The sequence below is a fragment of the Pseudophryne corroboree genome, chromosome 11, assembly GCF_028390025.1.
Source record: "Pseudophryne corroboree isolate aPseCor3 chromosome 11, aPseCor3.hap2, whole genome shotgun sequence".
Lineage (NCBI taxonomy): Eukaryota > Metazoa > Chordata > Amphibia > Anura > Myobatrachidae > Pseudophryne > Pseudophryne corroboree.
Genome location: NC_086454.1, coordinates 200,862,879 through 200,890,001, shown reverse-complemented (window position 1 = coordinate 200,890,001; position 27,123 = coordinate 200,862,879). Strand labels below are relative to the sequence as shown.

The window sequence follows — 27,123 nt, the reverse complement described above, 5'->3', positions numbered from 1 at the left end:
GCTGTAGCTACTACATACAGATACCATTTACCACTACAGTATAAACCCACCACTGTGTATAATAACCATCCTGCTGCCACCACTGCATACATATATTTTCACAGTGAGTGTGCACCATAAGTGCTCTACAACACCCTACATACTTTATATGCTCCTGGCTGCAACTGTATATCCTGCCATCCTGCAACTACCATCCTGTACCTCCTGAACCTGTTTCTACCAATTAATAAGCCATTCCTTGGGTAGAAACGTAGAAGCGTAGAAACATTGCTGCTACCTACCAGCACTGTAGGATTTGCCAACGAGATTAGAGGAGCCTACTCCTCTCCTCTGGACTTCTTCGTTACAACTCACAGCCAGCCATGGAGTACTACAATCAGTCAGTCAGACTCATTATTACTACTGCTGATAATACCACCGCCTGCAGGCCTCTATACTGTGGCCAGGCCATGGTGCAATGCACAGGCTGCAACACCTATAGTTCCACCACAGATTCTACTGTAACCTTATGGAGACACACAAATGTTTGGTGAGTTCCCTGGGCAACTGGAAGAGGGGTGGTTCTCCTGCATGCTGCACTTTTCCTTGTGAAGTTGGTTGGACAGGGAGTATAATGCATTTAATTGTTGGTACCTGGGGACGATCAGGGCCAAAAGGCAGGATTCTCTTAAACTGCATAATTTTGGCCCCATCCCCTCTTCAGGAAAGAGTCCGACCCCTGCCTGCATCCATGCTTCTCTCAGAGTGGAGATTAGTCATCAAATATGCATACATTGCTGTGTACACTGCACAGATTATTCAGTTTGCACATACAGTAGTTTTACACATCTTGTGTGCACAACATACAGTAGGTAAGTGAATAACGTACTTGGTGTAACTCACATTATTCATTTAGAATAGGTTTGTTTTTTTACATACCAGATCTGCCTTTCAATACATATAACACCTATCTATGTTCATTACATACTTACCAACTGTCCTGGAAGATGTGGGTGACTCTGATTTTTCATGTAGTCCCCTGGAAGAGTGGGTGATCTCCCACATCCGTAGTAAAGTGGGCAAGATGCAATGACAATCATGACTGGGACATAGCTATGCCAGGATACAATTATTTAGGAAAGATAGAATGGGAAGACTAGGAGGAGGGGTAGCAATGTATGTGAAAAAAATTATAACTGCTACTTTAATAAAAAATATTCACGACAAAACTGAGGCCCTTTGGGTCACCATAGAAACCGGGGAGAAGGACATTATTCGCATTGGGGTGATCTATAGACCACCAGGCCAGGGGCAGGATTTGGACAGGAACCTATTGTTGGACATCACTAAAATGGCTTTAAAGGGAGAAGTCATAATTATGGGAGACTTTAATTTACCTGATGTAAATTGGGAGGGGTCTTTTGCAAGTTCAGCTACAAGTGGCAAATTTCTACATTCCTTACAGGGAGCATCTTTTAAGCAATTGGTGAGGGAGCCCACTCGCAAAGGCTCAATATTAGATTTGATTCTTACAAATGGAGACAGGATATCAGACATATATGTGGGTGATCACCTGGGATTCTAATGATCATCAAGCAGTATGGTTTAGTATAAAGACAGGATCCAACTCCTGTCACACAAAAACAAAGGTGTTGGATTTTAGAAATGCTGACTTTGCAAAAATGGGGAGATGTTTAAGTGATTCATTGGCGGACTGGAAGAAATTGGAAGGAGTGCTGGAGAGGTGGGAAAAACTAAAAAGTGCAATACTAAGGGCAACAGACCTTTGTATCAAAAGGGTTAGGAAAAGCACCAGGAAAAGGAAGCCAGTGTGGTTCACAAAAGAAGTAGCAACTAGTGTGAAAGCAAAAAAGATAGCTTTTAGGAAATACAAACAGACTCAAAATAATAACGACAAAGAGGTGTATCTTGACAGACGGAAGGATGCTAAGAAAGTGATCAGATGTGCAAAGGCTGAAGCTGAGGAGAAAATGGCCCAGTCAGTAGATAAAGGGGGCAAAACTTTTTTAAGTATATAAGTGAAAGGAGAAAATCTAATGAAGGAATAATAAGACTTAAGACAGAGAGTGAGCATTTGGTGGAGGGAGACAAGGCAATAGCAGATCACCTAAATAATTATTTTTGCTCAGTATTTACTACAGAAGGAGAAAGGAAGGGGCCACAGTTAAGTTGCAAGGACATTCATAAAAATAAGGTAGATGAAAGTACATTTATAGAGAAGGTCCTAACAGAACTTTCAAAACTAAAAGTGGATAAATCGATGGGGCTAGATGGGATACACCCAAGGATACTAAAAGAGCTAAAAGATGTGCTGGTGACACCTTTAACAGAATTATTTAACCAGTCACTAAATACAGGTGCCATTCCAGAGGACTGGAAAAGAGCAAATGTAGTTCCACTTCACAAAAGTGGAAGCAAGGAAGAAGCAAGTAACTACAGACCAGTAAGCCTTACATCCATAGTAGGGAATTAATGGAAAAACTATTAAAAGAAAGAGTTGTGGAATATCTTAAATCAAACAACTTACAGGATCCAAAACAGCATGGATTTACTGGTGGGAGATCATGCCAAACAAATTTTATTTACTTTTTTTGACTCTGTGACGAAAATAATAGATCAAGGGGGAGCTGTAGATGTAGCATATCTACACTTTAGTAAGGCATTTGACACTGTCCCACATCGCAGACTGCTAAATAAACTTGAAAGCGTAGGGGTGGATTATAAAACAGCTAAATGGATAAGAACCTGGTTGCAGGATAGAAAACAGACAGTTGTAGTATATGGAGTGCAATCTATGGACGGAAATGTTACCAGTGGAGTACCCCAGGGATCTGTACTTGGACCAGTTCTCTTTAATATCTTTGTTGATGACATTGCAAATAGTATTGAAGGGAAAGTATGCCTTTTTGCAGATGATACAAAGATATGCAACAGGGTAGACACACTGAGAGGGGTAAAACAAATGATTGATGACCTAGGTAGGCTTGAGAAATGGTCAAGAACGTGGCAACTACAGTTTAATGCTAAAAAATGATAAATCATGCACTTGGGTCTCAAAAACCCAAAGGCTAAATATGGTATCAAGGGTACTATAATGGAAACTACTGAGGAGGAAAGGGATTTAGGAGTCACTATTTCAAGTGACTTAAAGGCAGGAAGGCAATGCAACAAAGCAATGAAAAAGGCAAGTCGGATGCTTGGTTGCATATGGAGAGGAATCAGAAGCAGGAAAAAAAGTAATAATGCCACTGTATAGGTCTTTGGTACGGCCCCATCTGGAATACTGTGTCCAGTACTGGAGACCATATCTCCAGAAGGATATAAATACATTAGAGAGTGTACAAAGAAGGGCAACTAAAATGGATGCATGGCCTACATCACAAAACTTACCCGGAAAGGCTAAAAGATCTTAACATGTATAGTTTGGAGGAGAGAAGGGAAAGGGGGATATGATACAAACTTTCAAATATACGAAGGGTCTTAAAGTTCAGGAGGGAAACATTCTTCAAAGGAAGAGAAGTATTAGAACTCGATGACATACACTGAAACTGGAGGGAGGCAGGTTCAGGGGAAATGTAAGGAAAAATTACTTCACAGAAAGGGTAGTGGATAAGTGGAATAGCCTCCCATCAGAGGTGGTAGAGGCTAAGACTGTAGAGCAATTTAAACATGAAGTCAGTAAGTTAACATTGTTAACATTTATTAACTTAAACTGGGAATAAAACACTTATTGATATATTTTATTGAAACACTACATTGCATTATTTCATTATTAGAATAGTAGTTTAAGGCCCATCAAAATAATGGACAGAATGGCCGAATTATAGCGGGCTTGGTGACTACTCACACAGGAGCCTCTGGGTTTCTGGAAGTCCAGCTGCAGGAAGCCGGGGCTCTGTCATGCTGAGTGAGAGTGTGTGTGAGTCTGAGTTTGTGTGTAGCGGTAGCCTTTTCATATAAAGATGTGTCCTCTTACATTCTTGCTGCAGTCACGCTAAACAGCTCTTCAAGTTGCGCCATGAAGTGGTAGGACTCGGTAGTGGCAAGCAGTTCTTTTTTTTTTGTGCTAAAATGCATCTTAGTTGCAAAATAATGCAATAGGACGCACAAGTAGATCTTGCCGATTAAAATGTTATGCGGCATGCCTATATTCTGTGTTTAATTGCTGCTCTATCTGCACTCGAAATATCACTATACGGTACGGTGTTTTCCAAGATAACACTGTAGCATAGTATTTTGAATGCAAAAACAGTCGCAGTCACACACAGAATATAGGCATGCCGCTTATCATTTTAATCAACAGAAGCTGGTTGTGTGTCCTATTACATTACAATGTGACTAAGACGCATTTTTGCAGAAAAAAATGCCAAAAAAGACGCTCGGTGTTACAGAGTCACGCGGCACTCACGCGTTATGTCACGCAACGTTTAGTGCACGGAGCAAAGATGTAAGAGGACACATCTGTTATAGATGCTGTATATCTGTAATGGGTAGGCTAGAATGATGCTGCACTATATACACCAGTACTGGAATGTGTAAGCTCATCAGTCCCCGCACGGCCAGTCTGAGAGTAGAGGACACCCGTAGCCAAAAGCAGCTTGCTAGAGGGTATGTGCATGGCCTGTGCGGTGAGTGGGAGGAGCAAGCACAGGACCCCGTCCCTCCGCAGACAAGCAGTATATATAAAGCAGCTGTGTCGGTTATTTTCCGCCTCCTCCTCCTGGTCCCACACTGATCACCCCACACAGGGTCTTTACCCTGCTTGCCGGACTGATTCACCTTCTCCTCCTGCCGGTAAGTGGCCACACATGTCCCCGGGCCTCTGCTCTGTGCACTGCGGGACCCTCTGGTGGTTCCTGCATCCTTTTCCTGATTACTGCTGCTACTTCTTGCCGAGGCCCAGGATGGTAAGTAACCTGGGGTGTAGCATAGTATATGGAGGAGGGGGTGCAGAGTATGCGGTATATGGCTGGAGCAGTATATGGAGGTGGGGGGGTGCCCTGTATATAGGGTGCACTATATGGAGAGTTATGGGGGTGCAGTATGTATATAGGGCAGTATATGGAGGAGGGTGCAGTGTACATAGGGTGTGTGTGCGTATCAGTGTTCTGAACAGAGCTCTGTTGGGGCCCTCCAGTGGCCGGTGGCGGTACCACAGAGATGACTATATTGAAAAAAATCTGCATCTTTCTCCACTGTCCCTATTTGACCCTACCTCCACTCTCTCCCCAGCCCACTCTCTCCGTATGTAGCAAGTGTGAAACTGTCAGATCAGTATTATTGATATTAGCAGCAGCAGGTTATGAGGCTGTAACAACACCCTGCAGTATCATTCGTGCTTTCAGCTGTGAGTCATTTAGTCTGTGTGGCAGCTTCTAGTGGCCACCGGCGCACATAACAGCCTTAGCCTTTTATTATATCGGATACTTTATTGTATTGTTAAAGAAAATTGTCTGTTTTCAATTTAAAAGAATATAATCAAATTTAAGTTATAGGGACACTGATTTATTAAGTTGCTGATTTATTGGTTGGTTGTAAAAATGACTCGTTTGTGTATGAGCAGAGATGCATCTGCACACTTTAGTTTCCATGTTTGTATTTTTCAAGACTCATGGAACCTTTAACCACTTGCCTGATGCGACCATGCCTGCAAGTGTATTATCTGACCTGGTCACACAGGATGTGACCAGCCAGATAAACAGTGTTAGTAGCGGCAGGGAAGGGAACTTCCCTCCACTGCTGCTGTCATAGGGACCGGAAGGTCCCTCTGCCTCCCCGCAACCCCCCTTCCAGTGTTGCCGTGCTACAGATCATAGCAGATGCTGATAAGTGTAAACCATCACCACCACGCCACTCCCAGACCCACCCCCCCTGTGTACCTGGCAGCTGTCTGGGCTCTAAAAACTAAAATCGCGATGGTCGTGATGTTACCGATGTTCTGATAGTCACGATGTTCCCGATAAATGTTTTAATGTTTGGGGGGAAATATATTTCGTTTTAAAAGATGTTTTCTTTTTTTTTTTAACTAAAATCATTTTGGATAGGGTTAAATTTATGTTCTTCACCTAATTTAAAACAAAAACGACAATTTCTAAGCTGTTTTTGGGGAAAGGTGTCAGTTAAGTGGTTAATGTAGCGTATGGATATGTCCAAAGCAAACACAATTCATCATCATCAACTCCAAAACTTGTACCATGTTAATGCAGGTGCAGAATAAATATTCTACTGTATACTGTAGGTGGCCAGTGTCGGACTGGGACATGAAGAGCCTAGCAAGGGAATGCTGTTGCATGGGCCCATGCTTAGGGGTGTGTCCAGCCTCCAGAGGGGGTGTGGCCAACCGCCAAATTGGTTTCCGTAATCAATAGAGAGGGCATGGTCTTGGCCCCTTGATTAATATATATAGTAAATACTGCTAGTATATCATAATAATGTACCATATTAATAAGAGCAATGCACTGTAGAAAATACACTATAGTCCTGTGCAGTATAATGTATAACTCAAGTGCACAGTCTGAAACCTGATACCTAGAGGAGCATATAGGCCCACAGGTATTGGGCCACAGCAGGGGTTTCCACTGTATCCCTGTTGGCCAGTCCAGCCCTGTAGGTGGCATATTCAAAGGGGATTCGGCCTGAAGATCGACACTGTCTAGGTCGACAATGTTTAGGTCGATCACTTTAGGTCGACAGTCACTAGGTCGACAGGGTTGGAAGGTCGACAGGGTTTCTAGGTCGACATGTGCAAGGTCAACAGGTCAAAAGGTTGACATGAGTTTTTTTTTTTACTTTTTCATACTTAACGATCCACGTGGACTATGATTGGAATGGTAATCTGTGCCGAGCGAATCGGTAGCAGAGCGAGGCACCTTGCCCAAAGCATGGCGAGTGAAGCGAGCCATGCGAGGGGACACGGTACACTAATTGGGGTTTCCGGTCACTCTACGAAGAAAACAACACAACCCCCCCCCCCCAAAAAAAAAAACTCATGTCGACCTTTTGCCCTGTCGACCTAGTGACTGTCGACCTATAGTGGTCGACTTAAACATTGTCGACCTAGACACTGTCGATCTAATGATCCACACCCATTCAAAGATTTGGGTAAGTCGAAATAAGATGTATCACAAAGGGTACAGTCTATTATAACATGGTATCTCTAGACGCAAGGGGTTGCAAATGCAATAGATGTGCAGGCTGAAATTTGGATGCAAATGTGACAATTGTGCACCATAGTGAATTTTTACATTGTAAAACTGCACTTATATGCAACCCTAACTCAGGCTATACATTAGGTACTTACCATATAAAGGAAATCTATGAAGTATAAAACAATGAAGTACAAATGTAAATATCAGAGAGAGAGAGAGAGAGACTCCATGGTGGAGAGAAGCAGCTAAACAGGCACTTCTTGTGCAAAATGACGTTTTATCAGGCAGACTGACAAAGCAATTAGCAGATTTAGAATATTGAGATCAATTTTGGGGAATAGGTCACAAATGGAATTTTGAAAGATTTGTTATCATAAAAGGCAGCGCTTGTGCTGGTGTTTTCACTTTCTCACAGAATAAATCTTTCAGTTCTACATTTAAACCTAAGTATTGCTTATTGTTGCTTTTCTATGAACCCTCTTAATAACCACATATCCCTTGTTTTTCTTAATCCTGTCTTAAGTCATGAGCGTAAGACAACGTATGTGTCACTTTTGAACATTTTACTGCCGCTGGATTATATTCATGCACAATGTCAGTGTGAAGCTATGTATATAAAATTGCTGATCTATAGATATGCTGCCACATTTTAGTCTTGCTTGTCAGAAATGACCCTTGCTGTCTAACTGACTAACACTTTAGCATCTTACACACTACCTGGGGTGAAAAGCACTCTAAGAAAGCCGGAGGAAAATATTGTACATGACTGCTGCTATAATTTAAGATTCAACTAAAAGCTTCATCTTACCTTAAAAAAGGGGAATGTAAAACAGTTTATGCCTCACGTCATTCCATCAATTATAATGTGCACTACATATTGTTCACTTTATTTTATTGGTTTACAGTGAGGAAGAGACAAAATTAATTACATAAATAAGGTGATTGTAATACTGTGAGGGGTAGAGCACAATGACATCATCACCCTCTATTTGGCATCCATTCCAAGAAGAAGAAGATACGTTGTCTCTGCAATTTGAGCTCCTGCAGTATTTAGGATGAGCAGGGGTTGTCCTTAGCACTTTAAATGTACTTCTGGAGGATGAGTCCCACTTGTCCATAGCAGCAAAGTGTTAATGGCACAGTTTCCCACCTTTGATATGTGAGCATAAGCCTTTGACAAATATACACCTATTTTGAGAGCATAGATTGTTTTGTTATTTGAATTCTATCTGCACAAGTGTGTTTAGCCATTAAGATTTTATAAGATTACTCCGATGACAAACAGTAAATACTGTTCACATTAAAACATAATCATAGCAAATACACTTGGTGCATATGCAATGTTATGCTATTAGGCTATATATGAAGATTAGTAGGGCTCAGACCTATGCCTTATTATATTTACATTTAATTAGTACATTATGCAGATGAACTGATAGCATTACCTCCATTTACTGGTAAAATGGCAATATATTTTCTTAAAAGGATAAACCCTTTAACAAGTGATAACTGATATTAAGAAATAAGGAGACAAATGCACTAAAAGCCTGAAATTCTTCATCTCTTTCCCATTTTCATTCCGCCTCAAGGTTTTTGGAACATTTTATAAATTAAATATTTTAAATAGATACTAAATATATTTAACTGTTTTTTATTTACTATTTCGTACTGAACAAGTTAGGCCAGAAATAACTTGCTGCAGACACTAAATAGAAAATTGAGTTTTAATGTGTATTAACAGAAAAGATTTAGTGCAGATACATATATATAGTATTCGGATGAGACATTGGTTCCCACACTCTGGATCACTTCCCTCGTCCATCGACCCACTGAGAAATGACACGAGTCACAACTATTGTAACATTATTTAAAGCCAATCTACCCTCCCTGCTAGGTAAACCCACCCCTTCAGTACTGACAACTTTAGGAACAACTGAACTAAATGATGGCAATACACACTCGCACACTTCTAGAAAGATGTATACCCGAACAATATGGTGGCCGACATATTGTATCCACGGTACACATCAGAATGATGTAATGAAGGATGGAACAATCCCTCGTTCCATCCTCCATTACACTGCATGGTACTGCACATGATATTATTGACAGCGGGACCAACCGGAAGATATCGCTAATGACAGTGGGAGTGTGCAGATTGTCCATGTCGACATATCAAGCCGATAGCACTAGTGTGTACCCAGGTTTAGGGTAAGAATTTCACAGCTTAGTCAACCTTACAATAAAGAACCCTGTCCTATGCTATTCTGAAACTTTTGTCTTTTATTCACCCCTGCTGGTTCTCTTGTTCTCTTAGCTCATTAGATAACTCTTTATATTTATTGACTTTTTATATGCCTTTATAAACTATGACCTTTATCACTGAGGTTACAAACCTCTGTACCTTTTTGAATTTGACTATGACCTTTTACAGTGAGGTGGTCAAAATTGTATCACTTAGTATATTGAAGATGTGGTGAACTAATATCTTATACAGTGGTATATTGGCATTTATGTGCTGTTTTATTCATCAAAGGATCTTGGTTACCTTTGCAGTTGCTGCTTGGCACTATATGTTGAGTCTCAGCTTTTTTCCATTTAAGTTTTCTACAATTGAATTCCATTAAATGTGTAAGTAACCCTACATTTATTGACATCAAACTCCATCTGTCACTTCACAACCCAGTTTGCCATTGTGTCTCTACCGGTTTGGTATTATCTTTCTAAATACATAGTTTAGCATTTCTCGTCACGGAATGCAATCAATTTGCCGGCTGTTGGGTAACCAGCTGTCAGGAATCCCGACAGCCAACAATGCACACAGCCGGAATCCTGGCCCACAGGGGCTATTCCCACTCATGGGTGTCCACGACACCCATAGAGTGAGAATAGAACCTGTGGCGAGCCACCAAGGCCGCAGCGTTGCGAGCACAGAGAACCCACAAAGGGACGCTTAGCGCTCACCCTGCCGCTGGCATTCTGGCAGACGGGATGCCACTGTCGGGATCTTGACAGCCGGAATCCTGCCCCACCCGGTAAATAGTATGTATCCCTTCCTTACAGTGACAAACTCTTGGTGATTTTTTTATGTTATTCAAACATGCGCATATCTACTCAAAGCTTTCCCGGTTTATCCACGAAAACACCTACTTTGGTATGACATCAAACCCGTGTTCGGATAAGTCACACATTCAATGTCCACTATTCAGGGCTGTCCAACCAAAATGACTATAATACTAATGTTTCTTTTTTCTCGTCCTAAAAATAATTATACTGTTAATTATATATTCTTTGGTCCTTACTAATCAGAATACATAATGAAAGCATACATATTATAAATAATAGAAATATTAGCATTGCTGACATCTATCTAGATTTGCAAGGGCTGGCATACTTGAATATCTTTGTATGCCTTATCTGAGCTCCCCTCTGGTTCCCCAATTCTTGCACAGCCTTCTCCTCCTGCTGGCATTAAGGCTGTGCTCAGATCTGGCCCCTGTGATCAGCCATATGTGGCAGATGGACACACAGGCTGACCACTGTGTAAAAAAAAAAAAAGTTAGAAACAAAATAAAATAAAATAAAAGTAATACTTACCTGCACTTAGGAAATGGTGTGCGGTGATAAGGAGCGGAATGTACTAAGCGGAAAATGCTGTAAACCCCCTGTTTACCGCATTTTCCTGATGTACCATCCCCCGGCCGGCAGGTCAGCGCCGCGGCGGGGTTCGCCAGCTTTAGTTGGCTATAGTCCATAGAAGCCTATGGGCTTCTCTCCGCAGTGCTGTGTGAGGGATCCGATCGGATCCCTCCCAGCATGCCTTGCGGCCACCCCCGTCACCCTGCGCATGCGCAGAGTAACTCCTGGGTCCGAATCCCGGAAATCAGGCTGCCGCTGTGCATCGCGGAGGACAGCTCTTATCGGAAGAGCTGTCCTCCGCAATGCTGATCGCATATGTAAGTACATATGCGATCAGCATTGTGGTGCAGGGCGGCGATGTACATTAGTACATCCCGCCCAAGGTGAGGGCAGCCGGACATCTAATTGCTGTGCTCCTGCTGTGACCCCTGGGGCAGTAAAGTTTACCTCCCAACTGTCCTGATTTTTGCGAGACAGTCCTGTTTTTTGGGCACTGTCCCACCCATGGGCCACAGTGTCCCGAGGTGGTGGCGGCAGTTGGGAGGCCCTCTGTAATTCGTTGTTCTGCTTAGCAGTGCAGCACTGAATAGATACTATGCGCAGCTGCACAGCATCTATTCACGGGAGACGGAGGGGCTGGGGGCATGGCCGGCCACCAGCTCACACAGGGCAGGTCATACCCCCTCAGTAATGAAAACAGGAGGTATGGCTCACAATCACAGCACTCACACAATCCCATGCCCCTTTTTGGCCGCACTCTGCAAATCCGCGGTAAGAAGTCCCACAATGATTCTTCAGACTGTTGGGAGGCATGAGTAAAGCGATGCTGTGAAGTTGGCATCTCACTTTACAGCAACAGGGGTCACAGCAAAGCACAGGATCAGGTGACCGGCTTCCCTCCTCTTGATCACGGGGGGGGGGGGGGGGGAGGGAGGGGGGGCGCATAAGAGGGAGGGGTAGCCAGGGGCGGTACATGTTTGTCCACACGCAGGGACAGAGCTTTCTTGCAAGCTCTGTCCCTGCATGCAATAGTTGATATATCATTTCAGTCAGTGGCACCTGCTGCCCTGGCCTGCAGCACCGACCACAGACTGCAGGGGGAGCTGGCCAGCACATATAGACACACATGTAAAGTTCCGCTTCCACACTTCCATTGGCTGATTTCACATGAGTCTGGGGATGGCTTATTGAAGATAGACAGGCTGAGCACTGTACGCAGGTGTCCTGTGATGGGATGGCTGCTGATCCCCAGATAAGGCAGCCAGCACATATATTATGTATCAGTATATCACATACAACTTTACATGTATGTTTATACGTAGGTGCGAGCCGGCTCCCCCCTGCAGTCTTTGGTCGGCTCTGCAACCCAGGAGCAATAGCGCCGCTGCTTTAGATGTATTCAATTATTGCAATGCGATTTTGGTTGAATTGATTACAACCCATATGCATCTGAGATGCGGACTGTGATAAATATACCTGTATATTATAACACTATGAAGTATTAGATTATCAAGTATCTCTTATACATATTGTACATCAGCCCTGATTCAGAAGTGCGTATACTCTGAGTAACACTTGTGCTGCAAGATTTTCACTCATGTGCAATATCAAAACAAATTGCTCAACTCCGTTAACATGGGCATAGTGTGCAGCTCTGAAACAGGCCCATCATGAGCTGTTGCTGAGTTGGACTTATACCGCTTGTGGAGTATATTGTATGCATCCATCTGTTTGCATAAGAAAAGTTCAGTGAGGGGCCTGTGGATGGAATTGGAGGCCATACAGGGCTGGATGGAAGCATCTATATTCCTGATTCCAGGTGCATTATTTGTACTGCAAGTACTTGTACTTGTATTTGTACTGCAAGTACTTACCAAATACTGCAAGATAACCCTGAAGATGATGGTAAGCAGTAAACTAATACCCCTTTTCAGTGCCACTAAAAAATGGGGGTATTGCCGAGTATAAAAGGGTCCTTGAAAACTAACCAAGGGAAGGACCCAGGTAGTGGTGCAGTGTAAATGGCGCAACCCGGGTTATGCATAAAAGAAACTGATTGGCTGTGTATGCAGAGGTCCACTTCCAAGGAGTGTCCGTTGAGTGACATGTAGAGCAGACCTGGGGTCCATGGAAACAGGGCTTACCCAGGAATAACCTGGGTCCAAGGTGCAGTGTAAACAGAGTCGGACCTTGGATATAAGTTTATGAACAGGGGTAGAGTGCACATCAAAAATGCATACAAGTCTTTATATAGCAATTATACACAATTATTTCTGTACATACAACACCAGAGCAATTATGGATGATCTGCTTTCAATGTAACCCTATAACTGTAAATGTTGTTCGATATTTCATCATAGAGGTAGGATGGAAAACAATTGGGTACGGCAGCCACTAGATCAAGTAGAGGCTTTATGTTAGGACAGTAAGTACAGGATACCTGCCTTCAGTACAACACACCCAAAAGGTTTAAAAGAAATACTTGCCAAACTTGTGATGGGGTTGTGACAGTTTGGGCTGTCATTGATTAAACACTGTCAGTTCAGGTCCAAAACTAATGGGCATTTCTTAAATGAATGGTTTTCCGGACAATCATGATTGCTTAGTTAGTTTAGTGCAGCTCTTACTCCTGCTGCCAGCAAGCCAAGCAACTTAACACAGCTTGAGGTTTTACATTTGAAATATGAACGCACAATACCTTATAAATACTAATAATATCCATTCCACCATTTGCTGACAGTGGGTGTAGAATTCGTTTCATGACCACACAGTATGTAAATAGAAATAACTAAGGAACACCATTGTAACATGCAGCAACAAATGAAAATGTATTATGCCTCATAAAGCCCCAATGTATTAGTTTACAGCACTAAAGTTACTGACATATGGCCATACCATGCAATCAGTAACATGCACTGGCACAGCCACTGAGCTGCTGCACATATCCACTCAAGCAATCAGGCATGACACACATGTATATATTAATAAGCAGAAGTACAGCAGTAGGTAGGGTCATTGAATAGAAACTGAAAGGGTATTTTATGAACTACTGTAATTGTGGTATTTATTAATAACTTTAATTTATGGTCTGTCTTAGGACCAAGCAAAAACTAAACATCAATTTAAATACCAGCCTACTATTACTATGGAACGCCTCTTAATTGATTACAGCTTTGCCTTTGTTCCCCTATAATGCTGCTAATTGGAGCCTTATTTATGTCTTTCATTAGAAGTAGTTAGTAAGTCGACAATGACAGTGTCAACATTCATAATGTTGACACCAGAACACCAGACATTCATGATGTCGATATACTGTACTTAAAATGTTGACGTCATACATGCCAGCACCTGGAAAATGTCAACATTTGCAGTACACTTATTAGGGTTACAATTAGGGTTAGGGTTAGAATTAGCGTTGGGGTTACTATAAGGGTTAGACACAGATAAAATAGACAGTGTCAGCATTCCGAATATGTTGACATTATATTTATAATGTCAATGTTGATAAAATGACTTTATTAACTTAATGATAGTAGACCTGAAATGTCATCAGGGTATGGGTGGAGTGAATATTTATTTCTATTACATCTGTTCTACATGCACATACATGCTGTGTTCTGCATGAAATATGTCTGGATGGTGCATTTGCTGACACCTCGGAGGTCTGTACAGTCACATTGCTTTGTGGGTATAGCAGGGCTCTGCAGCGACTTTCTAAATATTGGACTTCCCCTAGATGCGCAGGCTCCACCCACTGAGGAATATTTGAATATTTCTTTCTACAACGCACTCTCATGTTTTTGCACTGGAGGGTCAGTATTAGGGGCATTACAACAACCAGTCTGTACTCAGCAGTGAACAATGCAAAATTATCATCAGCTACAGTGTTTTTATCAGAAGAAGCAACATTTTCAAACCCCCTCTGTTACCATCATATCAGCAATGTTTCCTGGCCACAAGCTAAGCATAAGCTATAAAATAATGTAGCATGTCAAAAAGAAAGAAGAATAACATTTGCTCTGCTCCTTCCCAGTTTTTCATGTTTGCAAATCACCCTTTGAAGGTTATTTACTAGCATTGCTCTAAGGTGAAAATGTACAGTACATGAGCATGCAATCAATCACCAATTAGCTTTTATTTGGCTAGTGTAAGTTATACTGGCAGCACTCGCTCCAACATTTTAGCTGATATCGGGCAATTGAAATAAAACAGTGTGTCCCAAACATAGCTGTACTGGGTGATTAAAATGTGATCAAAGTCAATTGGGTCACTATCGGAAATGCTGGTAAATATGCTCAGAGGATGATGTAAAAAAATTCTCTCCACACTAACAGTCATGCTAGCAGTGATCTCACTAACTGTCCCAACGTGCTACATGGCTACAAGACTAAATCTTGTCTAATTTGCTCATTCATCCAGTAACCAGATCAGTCCTTGAGCTCTATTTTTTGTAAAGCAGCAGTAACAAAGTTTTTTTATTGCCAGTTATAATAACAGCCAGGGCTGTAGCCAGAACTCTGTGTGCCCCATAGCAACATTTTGAAGGGGTCCCTGTCCCAATCCTGCAAGAGAGACACCACTGCAGAATCTGCACTAGTACGCTAGTACTGCCCTTGTTTATTTTAAGAACCATAGTAGGGCCCTAGTTCACATTCTGCCACATTGAAGGGCTGCCAGTACACATTATGCCACACAGTATCATATCCCCATTTCAAATTATGACATGCAGTGTGCTCAGTTCATATTATATCACATAAGTGTTGCCCCAGTTCATATTATGTCACACCATAGTGCCTCCACTTAATATTGTCCAACATCACAGTGCCCCAGTTCATATTATGCCATACCATAGTGCCTCCACTTAATATTGTGCAACATCACAGTGCCCCAGTTCATATTATGCCAAACCATAGTGCCTCCACTTAATATTGTGCAACATCACAGTGCCCCACTTTATATTATGTAACATTATTATGCCATCCAGTTCATTGTATACCACATTGCAATGAGCAGGGCCGTACCTCATTATTTTGCAGGCCCCAAGGCAAATATTCATAAGGGCCTCAATGTACCACACGTTTGGGGAAAATGTGTATAGCACATGTAACTGTGACAGGGAAGGCAGGCCCCTCTCAGCTCTGGGCCCATAACAGCTGCACTCCCTGCACCAATGGCAGCTACACCCTGTATATAGCACATGTAACTGTGACAGGGAAGGCGGGCCCCTCTCAGCTCTGGGCCCATAACAGCTGCACTCCCTGCACCAATGACAGCTACACCCTGTATATAGCACATGTAACTGTGACAGGGAAGGCGGGCCCCTCTCAGCTCTGGGCCCATAACAGCTGCACTCCCTGCACCAATGGCAGCTACACCCTGTATATAGCACATGTAACTGTGACAGGGAAGGCGGGCCCCTCTCAGCTCTGGGCCCATAACAGCTGCACTCCCTGCACCAATGGCAGCTACACCCTGTATACAGCACATGTAACTGTGACAGGGAAGGCGGGCCCCTCTCAGCTCTGGACTAGAGATGAGCGCCTGAAATTTTTCGGGTTTTGTGTTTTGGTTTTGGGTTCAGTTCCGCGGCCGTGTTTTGGGTTCGAACGCGTTTTGGCAAAACCTCACCGAATTTTTTTTGTCGGATTCGGGTGTGTTTTGGATTCGGGTGTTTTTTTCAAAAAACACTAAAAGACAGCTTAAATCATAGAATTTGGGGGTCATTTTGATCCCAAAGTATTATTAACCTCAAAAACCATAATTTACACTCATTTTCAGTCTATTCTGAATACCTCACACCTCACAATATTATTTTTAGTCCTAAAATTTGCACCGAGGTCGCTGTGTGAGTAAGATAAGCGACCCTAGTGGCCGACACAAACACCGGGCCCATCTAGGAGTGGCACTGCAGTGTCACGCAGGATGTCCCTTCCAAAAAACCCTCCCCAAACAGCACATGACGCAAAGAAAAAAAGAGGCGCAATGAGGTAGCTGTGTGAGTAAGATTAGCGTCCCTAGTGGCCGACACAAACACCGGGCCCATCTAGGAGTGGCACTGCAGTGTCACGCAGGATGGCCCTTCCAAAAAACCCTCCCCAAACAGCACATGACGCAAAGAAAAAAAGAGGCGCAATGAGGTAGCTGTGTGAGTAAGATTAGCGACCCTAGTGGCCGACACAAACACCGGGCCCATCTAGGAGTGGCACTGCAGTGTACATACAATTATGGACGGGCTGCCGAGTGCCGACACAGAGGTAGCCACAGCCGTGAACTACCGCACTGTACTGTGTCTGCTGCTAATATATAGACTGGTTGATAAAGAGATAGTATACTCGTAACTAGTATGTATGTATAAAGAAAGAAAAAAAAACCACGGTTAGGTCACTGGTATATACAATTATGGACGGGCTGCGGAGTGCCGACACAGAGGTAGCCACAGCCGTGAACTACCGCACTGTACTGTGTCTGCTGCTAATATATAGACTGGTTGATAAAGAGATAGTATACTCGTAACTAGTATGTATGTATAAAGAAAGAAAAAAAAACCACGGTTAGGTGGTATATACAATTATGGACGGGCTGCCGAGTGCCGACACAGAGGTAGCCACAGCCGTGAACTACCGCACTGTACTGTGTCTGCTGCTAATATATAGACTGGTTGATAAAGAGATAGTATACTCGTAACTAGTATGTATGTATAAAGAAAGAAAAAAAAACCACGGTTAGGTCACTGGTATATACAATTATGGACGGGCTGCCGAGTGCCGACACAGAGGTAGCCACAGCCGTGAACTACCGCACTGTACACTGGTTGATAAAGAGATAGTAGTATACTCGTAACAACTAGTATGACGACGGTATAAAGAACGAAAAAAAAACCACGGTTAGGTGGTATATATTATAATACAATTATGGATGGACGGACTGCCTGCCGAGTTCCGACACAGAGGTAGCCACAGCCGTGAACTACCGCACTGTACACTGGTTGATAAAGAGATAGTAGTATACTCGTAACAACTAGTATGACTATGACCGTGACGACGGTATAAAGAAAGAAAAAAAAAACCACGGTTAGGTGGTATATAATACAATTATGGATGGACGGACTGCCTGCCGAGTGCCGACACAGAGGTAGCCACAGCCGTGAACTACCGCACTGTACTGTGTCTGCTGCTAATATAGACTGGTTGATAAAGAGATAGTATACAATACTACTAATATACTGGTGGTCAGGCACTGGTCACCACTAGTCACACTGGCAGTGGCACTCCTGCAGCAAAAGTGTGCACTGTTTAATTTTAATATAATATTATTTATCATGTACTCCTGGCTCCTGCTATAACAACCTGCAGTGCTCCCCAGTCTCCCCCACAATTATAAGCTTTATATACAATACATTGATGTGCAGCACACTGGGCTGAGCAGTGCACACAGACTGAGTCACTGTGTGACTGTGTATCGTTTTTTTCAGGCAGAGAACGGATATATTAAATAAAACAAACAACTGCACTGTCTCTGGTGGTCACTGGTCACTGTGGTCGTCAGTCACTAAACTCTGTCTGCACTCTGCACTCTCTTCTAATCTACAGTATCACAGCAATCTCTCTCTCTCTCTCTCTTCTAAATCTAATCTAAATGGAGAGGACGCCAGCCACGTCCTCTCCCTATCAATCTCAATGCACGTGTGAAAATGGCGGCGACGCGCGGCTCCTTATATAGAATCCGAGTCTCGCGATAGAATCCGAGCCTCGCGAGAATCCGACAGCGTCATGATGACGTTCGGGCGCGCTCGGGTTAACCGAGCAAGGCGGGAAGATCCGAGTCGCTCGGACCCGTGAAAAAAAAAGTGAAGTTCGTGCGGGTTCGGATTCAAAGAAACCGAACCCGCTCATCTCTACTCTGGACCCATAACAGAAGCACTCCCTGCACCAATGGCAGCTACGACCTTGATCGCAGCTATAGAAAATACTGTATAATCACAATTTACTAATAAAATTTTGTAATAAGCTCCCCGGCAATATTAAGAAGTGCTGACCCTGCATGTGTGACCTGGCTATGCCAGACTTTTGCTTCCAACTGCAAATGCCATAGATGCTGTGATCCCATAAACAGTGGCTGTGCGCAAATATGTGAATGTCGCAACCACCGGGATACAGTATGTATTGAGAGAGACACCCACTGGAGGTGTCTTAGGTACACCACTTGCATACAAAGACGTAACTACTGGATGCACATTGGGCGATAATTGATGTTCTGAGTAACCGTATCGTCATCCAGCAAGCCATCAGAAGTAAGACGCCGGAGTCATAGTAACTGCATATGGCTTTGCAGACGCAAGCTGTGACACGCCTCTGAAATGATTATGACATGCCTGCGTTTAAAGCACCACTCCCACGTTGCCATCCACAAACACTCCCTGACTGTCAATCCTTTGTTAATAAATCATCACTACGACCACCGGCACGCAAACATCGCTGCACTGTGCAATTGTAGCGATGACTTAGACGCACGTGGAGTGGCAAAAAAATTGCTCCACTGCATACATTAACATTGCAACCATCTCTAAATCAGACCCACAATCCTTTTCTGTACCATCACTGTGTCCACGTATTTGGAAGTGTGAACCAGAGAGACCCAGCAAAAGCTAACACTGGCAATACCTGAAAATAGCTTGCACCGGGCCTGATAGATTAGGATAGGCTTTTATCCCTTTCATAAATATGGACTTGTGTGTGGACTACTTTAGACACTTATTGGAAATCTTGTATTATAATGCATATTTATACATTTGATCAGTGTTCGTAAATAACCTTTCATGCATCTATCACATAGAGTAGCTGGCGCCCTGAGACTTTCTGTGCGTGGAGAATTTGTTAGACTGCATGAATGTAACAGCTGGTTCAGTTTGCAAATACTGGGAGCGATTCATGATGATGTCATGAAAGAGCCAAAGCAAGGTTAATTATATACCCGTAATAGATGGATTTGTGTTCAGCACTTTAAGATACCGTGAACTCTGAATATTTTCTTTCCTTTTGAATTTAGTTCAATTTCAGTTTCAGTTTCCAATAGAGACATACTGTAAAACATCATGGGCAGAATTCCCCTACACATCTGAGCAATAATGAATGTGTGACCTTGATATGGAAAAGTGAGACCAAAAAGGACATACTGTAGTAACTGTAATTAGTCTCATGTCCAATGGGTATGATGCAGCTAGTGTGATAGCTGAGCCAGATCATATCTTTCAGAGCTGCCTACAAGTGTCGCAGGTGATTTTCAGCTTATGGGAACATAAATTTCCCCGAGCCCTTCCTGCTGGTAATAACCCTTATATTAAACTATGCATTTTACCCAGATATTATCCAGTTTTTATTGCCATTTTGATGGACTCAAACGAGCACAACATTTCATTTTACACGAAGCTGTGTCAGCATATAATAAACTAAAGCATATATTTTAATTAAAAGATACTTGGAAGCTAAAATGTATTAGGTTTATCAATGTCAATCACATCAATCATAAAATATCATATAAGCAGATTGCTATATTAGGGCATTGAAAGGGGTGTGTGTCAGGGGGGGAATGATTACCCAGGCGTAGGTTTGTTGAAGGGGCCTGGCAGGGGCCCGGGTCAGCTGCTGAGGGGGACAAGTGTCATCTTTTGAGGTGCTCACATAATATATATATATATATACAGTATATATATTTTTTGTTTCGGTGGGGGGCAAAGGCATGCCTCACAGATTTGGCCATACCCCCCCCAGTGACTATGCCCGGTTAAGCTCTAGTGGAATTGATTCCTATGCTGATCCGGAGTTGAACGCAAGTCTGCAATAATTGTTCTCGCATGTAGTCCCAATTGCAAAGATGTACGCTTCTTTCTCAGTGGCTTGTCCCTATCTGTACGATTCATTTGATACCTGTCATTGCCATCAGAGTGCCAGGCCGAAAAGATGCACCTGAAAACCAGTGTATTTACTCTTCCAGCTAACTCTGCATACTTCGCAATTCCGCTAACATTCTCTCACTGAACACTGCCTACGTGAATTCTACATTTACTGTACACCCATTCAGCAACAAGCAGAGATGTCAATAAGATACACAGGGCTATGCATACACTTGGTTCCAGAACATGTGCAGTATGAAAACACATAAGATATGCTCTGCAAACAGCTGTATGCTCCACTGTTCATTGGCCCCTACAATCAGGAAGTGATATGAACATTGATGGGGATTGGTTCATACTAAGATGGTGTTAAATTTAAGACAGAATTCGGCAACCTTTTGCCACAAGTGTCTGAATATTGTCATTTGTCAGAGCCATTGGACCACCCAATCTGAAACTACAGCATGTAGACACCAGAATAAGGAGTTTGTGGCTATTAAATGAAATAGGAAAGTAGCTGAGAAAATAATCTCTGGTATTACCTCACTTCTTTGCCACACAGAGATATGGTTATTGTTGTAAGCTTTCTAATAAATGCAGATGATATAATATCATTCATATAATAATTACAGCATGCAGTCACAGGGCCAGATAAAGGGGAGGTGATAGTGGCGGACACCCACAAAGGGTTGGTGTGACCCTTCAGTTTACCGAGAACAGGAGCCCAGAGGCACCTGTTCCTGGACGAGGGCTGCCACAACTGTTCTTCATGCACAATCAGTGCTGCAGTGCATACAGCACAGCGTCTCTGGACCAGTGTAGTAACAATAATTAGAATTAATAATAAGAATTTTATTTATATAGTGGAGCAGGTCTACAATGATCCCAAGGTAATCTCCATATAGTTTCAATATAGGATCACAACACACAGCAGTTATTCCTGCCCTGGCAGTGATGCACACTGATGATGCGCGGACCAGGGCAGCCTGAGAGAGTAGGCGGCTGAGGGCATTCTGTATGTGAGAACAAGAAAAAGATGGAGGCCTTTATTTGACAAGTAAGTTTCTGGGGGCAGGGGGAGAAGAGGATGAACGGGAATAGAGGATCACAATTGGACATATTGAGGGTGGGGTCACCATGTGTCATGTAGGGGGGCACTGTACGGCATATTTTGGGGGGCATGTGTGGGGAGTGTATCAAATTTATTGGTGGGGCCCCCACAACTTAATTGCCCCAATTGTTCTGAACTGACCATCCCATCATGGAAGCTTAGGGTATGAAACACTGCACCTCAGAGAAAGCAGTTTTTAACTTCACTTTGATAATGGTCTTACAACATATTCACTTACTCTTCCTGAACATCGGGAGGTTCCCAAATCAGGGTGGCTCTCCCATATTCCCAGAGAAGAAAACAAGTCTCCTGGAAGTCCTTGGATGCTGCTTCCTGCTTCCTGAATGAAGTGGAGAGGTAGGGTGGCTTAATGACATGATTCTGGCTGAATTAAAACATTGTGGTCCTGCAGGGGGCTTTGCAATATCAGTAATCGCAGCTTTGCATAGTGGGGCCTAAATAATATTATCATGGCACCACCTATACCCAATACTCCATCACATCTTACCCCCCACCCCACTCCCCTTCATCCCATCCACATTGTGGTTCATGGAAACACCCTGCACACATAGCAAAAGCTAATTTCTGTGATTATGGCAAAGATGGTGCTTTATTACTGTGGTCAGATCTATGATATATTGAACTCCCTGATGCCCCCACCATTCAGGGCAAACACACTGTTCTACAGGGCCATGTACTGCATATTACAGCCAGCTGGAAAGCCACAAAAACCATTACATAACTTCACAACAGACAAACAATTACTTTTACATAGCACAGGAGCATCCAATTCCTAATGGCCTATGTGCCAATACCATGACAATTCTATATTGGTGTTTAGAAAAAGACCAAATTATAATCTTCCTTTTGAATACCACAATAGCAAGTTATTATTGCCATCTTCATTTGTCAATTGCGGTTTAAAATACCATCTGGAAAAAAAGCAAGAAATAAGGGACCTTGTGATCTTAAGACTATTTCACAAAAGTAATTTACTGCACACCATTGTAAAGAAATTGTAACAGACTTGTGTCTCCACTATTGCTTATAGTACATTCACAATAGCATTTCTGTAATGTTCCTAGGACATTAGCCAATCCAACTTGGCTGATGTCCTAGGTGTGACTGTCTGTCTCCCTTTGCCAATTACTGCAAGCAATAGGAGTAAAATGACAGAGAAGCTTCAATATTACATGGCTAAAAAAGTCGACCATTCATGCATCATTCACACTAAGATAATCAAACTCATTGATACAGTCATGCACTCTAGCAGTAACACTCATTAATATGTGTTCTTCTTGACAGACACATTCAGTTAACAAGGATGGAACTGCAGGGCATTGGAGAAATGTCTTGCTTGGTGTAATTTGGCAGCTGGAATGGTCACCACAGTTGCTGGCTGGAAGGTGGAAAATAAGAGCACTGGCTTGTGTAATGTGGCAGCAGGAAGGGCCAATGTCATCATGAGACAGCTAGGCCCCCTCTGCTGAAGTGACAGTACACTGGAATTTGCAGCCAAAAGGGCCTAGTTATCATTTTAGTAACATGTCCCCATAAATTAACATTTCTTATCAGCACATATCTCATTGCTAATAAATCATATTTCTATATTCTCTTGATGAAACAGTGGCTCTAATAAAAAGAGCCGGGGTTTGGATCCGGCTTGCTTACAGCACATGTGCAGTTATTGGGCTGTGAGTCTGTTAGTATGGGTTGACCCAAAGATGCTGGGCTAAAATAGTGGGCCAAGCTCCGAAAATGTATGTTTTTGGGAGTTTTGTAATCATAATTTAAGGGAATATTGCATCAATCTTCCAAAACTGTCATTTTTGGAGGTTCAACCACAAAAAGTACATTAGTAAATACCCCAATCTCTCCTCCCCCAAGTATTGGAGTTCCATTTGACAGAGGCAGAACTATTGGAATACTGTGCATATTCTGCTAATCACATTTTTCTAGCATTTGTTTTTCCCAGGCAAGAAAATACAGAGTAGATTTATCGAATCCATTTATTTACAAAAATGCAATTTTAATTCTATCGTATAATATTTATGTATTTATTTAGAATGAAAATGATAATTGTGTAGTAGATTCATGTGACCAGTACAATCTCCACTTCACATCTACTGATGTTTTACATATTCAGGTATAAGTAGTACACATTAATACACATTACATAGTGCCCGCAAATGAAATATAAAACGAAATGTAAACGTAAAGGTCATAATAACCATACAAGAGGAAGCTGCATTTTACAGAATATAATATGTGTGTTATAATATGCATGTTACTATAGACTGATGTGCAAACCTTTATTTAACTCATTGTATTTCTCTCATCCAACTTACTACTCCTCCTTCCACCTTTCTCTCTCTTGTCATCTTTTCCCTTTCTCCTTTTTTATTACACCAATCTTTTTTGCCACCCAATGCATCGGTGTCTCCTTCTTTCTCTTGCTCCAGTGTTTCTCCTATGTCTGTTTCTCCCTGTTTGTCTGTCTCTCCCCTCCCCCTCTCTCTTCTCTCTTCTCCCATTCCGTATGTTTCTGTGTTTCTCCCTCTCCCTGTCTCTACCAGTGCCGCCTCCCCCTATAAACTGCACCAAAGGCTGTCAAACATCACAGCTGCAACATTTCCATGCCCTGGTGTCACAGTAAATGTAATAAATAAACCAATTTATCTCATAGTATACAACCAAAAAAATCTACTGTCACTTTGATAGAACAATTGCTATTTTATAATGTTTAAAAGTGATTGTATCCATATTTTAGCTAAAAGAAGACACTCTTACAGTTGCAAGAAGAAATGCCTGCGCTTGACTCTGTTTGTCCCTCAAATGTTGTAACACATTTACTTGTTTCCCCAAATACCTGTATTTCTTACATCTAGACTAATATAATTGTTTATACAGTCTGCAAGGAGGTTCCCCCTGTGTACACAGCATTGTAAACCACAATACCATTAATTTCTATTAGAAGCTGAAAATCAGAACTGAAATGCTTGTGCTATGCCATTCTGCATTGCCCTTATGCTCAATACATAGACCATAAATCTCTTTTTTAATAACCTTTATATTGACAAAAAATGGCAACATAAAAACAATCAATCTTGATGTTTTTGCCATTTCAAGAATTGTCAAACATGCACATACAACAGTACTGTATATGCATTGCTAGCATGTAAATAAACAGATAAAGAAATAAAAGCACAATAAAGACTGGAGCATTAAGCAAAAATCTACAGAATATATTTTTCTTTCTTATAATATTGTGAGAAATGCAACAGTTGCAATAATTATATTTTGCTAATTAAATAAATGGTCTCCTTAAATAAAACCCCACACTTTTCTTTTTCTTCACTGTGCAATGAGGCGCCGCAAACAATATAATAGGTTAGATGAAAAGATCTCTGATGCCTTAGCCTGTTAAAATTCCTATACAGTCACAAATACTGTACTCTGAGACATAAGTGAAGCTGCTGATACATATGTTTGTGATGTGTGGAAACTCAGACAACTTCACCCTACAAACTCCCATAAAATAAATCTGCTTCTGTTGAGAAATTCCCTGCAATGCATTGGCTTGGCCTCCTGAAGACTAGATACATGTTTTGTCCTAGTCTTACTTATATGCTAATGTGAAGACCAACGTGTATAATGCCACATTGATCTCATGAAGGGTTAAAATGGTTTTCTATTCTAACATTTCAAATGACATTAAATGCTTTGAATATAAAACTGCACATATACTGCAGTTTGATATTAAAATATAATATATGTTACAATACATTCCATTTACGTATATGGAAAAAAAATAAAACACACATCTTTAGATACAGCATTAGCCTGTGTAGTGATTGAGCATTGGCTATGTATAAACATGTATCTGAGTCACATAACATAAGCATACATGTATATTGTACATATATGTCAATGAGTTACTCTGGCTTTGGATTACATTAGGGCAGTGATGTAAATAAACATATATTAAAAAGTAAAGCCAATCACTCACCACTGAGTCTCTTTTTTTTTTTTTTTTTACCACCTACCTAATATAATTTGACCCCTAATCCTATTACACTACCCAGCATGGGGAAACCAACCTGCCAGAAAGCCATTTGAAATGACTTTTTAATATCACTGTTTTATATAACATGTATTGTTAGTTGGATTCATATAGTATTTTCTGAACTGTTTCTGGCATGGACCCCAAACTCCCTTGAATTAAAGCTGCAGAATGCTAATCAGATCCTAGAAAGGTATATTTCTACATCATCCTCTCCAGAACAAGGCAATAAGCATTTACTAAAAAAATCAGTCCTGTCCTTTCCAGTTCTGAGCCTATCTCCAATACCTTCGTCCATGTAGGTATAACAGAAACTGTGATTATTTAAACATTATAATAATATACAGTAGATTACTTGTTTCGTCCATATTCCCTAAAATGATCTGACCCTTGAGTACGGGTTACACCCTGCTTGGTATATGCATAGTCTTTTTGATATCTGCCATAGCAACCATATGTTAGGATTAAAAGAAAAAAATACTATTTCCCTGTTACATATTTTTTCTATTACCTGCAGCATTTATAGGGAATCTACCATACTACCCTCTTCAACACCCCTTGGAGATCTGCAAACTATAGTACTGTGCACATAGGTCTGCTTGTAAGAAGCAGCATATATATATTTTTCCATACAAAATTCCAGAATTGTTCAGGCTTTTGTGCATTTGGCCTAGCCGTGGACATTGCAGATGATTTTTCAATCCTCGCTATACTCAGTTTTCTCCAGAGCAGCTCTGCCAAGGTAATACTGTATGCATGTCTATTTACAATGAGAGCATAATCCATTTGCAGCAAACATTCTGATCCTAAATATTTCCCATTGTACAGTGTTTTAATGATGTAAATGTAATTTGCTGCATCATTCTATAGTGGTGTACCCTTTGCCCAATCTGAGTACCTGATTCGGAGACGGACTGCAGTCTGGCAGGGATGGATCCTATAGAAGTATGTGCAGGCCCATATATTGCTCACAAAAGACGATGCTGCTGCCTGCCTGTATCACAGCAATGGAGAATATGCCAGCATCAGGACCAGAAAAGCCCACACCCACCGAAGGTCTTATCCACGCCTGTTACCTCTGATTGGACAAAAGGCAGTGGCTGCTCCTTTCCAGCACTAGAAACACAGGCAGCAGCAGTGTGTGAGGGTTGTAATGATGGGAGACTTGACTGACAGTGATGTAAGCCTATAGGAGGAGATAAGGGGGTTGGGGAGATGGAGAGTGAGTGCAAGAGGAGAGAAAAAGGGGAGGGAGGGAGTGAGGGAAGGAGAA

General features: G+C 41.9%; 1 protein-coding gene across 18 annotated transcripts in view; it reads right to left on the bottom strand.

Moving 5' to 3' along the window:
• NRXN2 (neurexin 2) overlaps positions 1–26,877 on the bottom strand; it is a 1,320,144-nt gene extending 1,293,267 nt beyond the window's left edge. For all 18 annotated transcript variants that reach the window (XM_063945216.1, XM_063945229.1, XM_063945225.1 and 15 more), the window contains exon 1: positions 26,749–26,877. The gene's annotated coding sequence lies outside the window, so the exon portion shown is untranslated. The remainder of the gene's footprint in view (positions 1–26,748) is intronic.
• Positions 26,878–27,123: the final 246 nt, after the last annotated feature.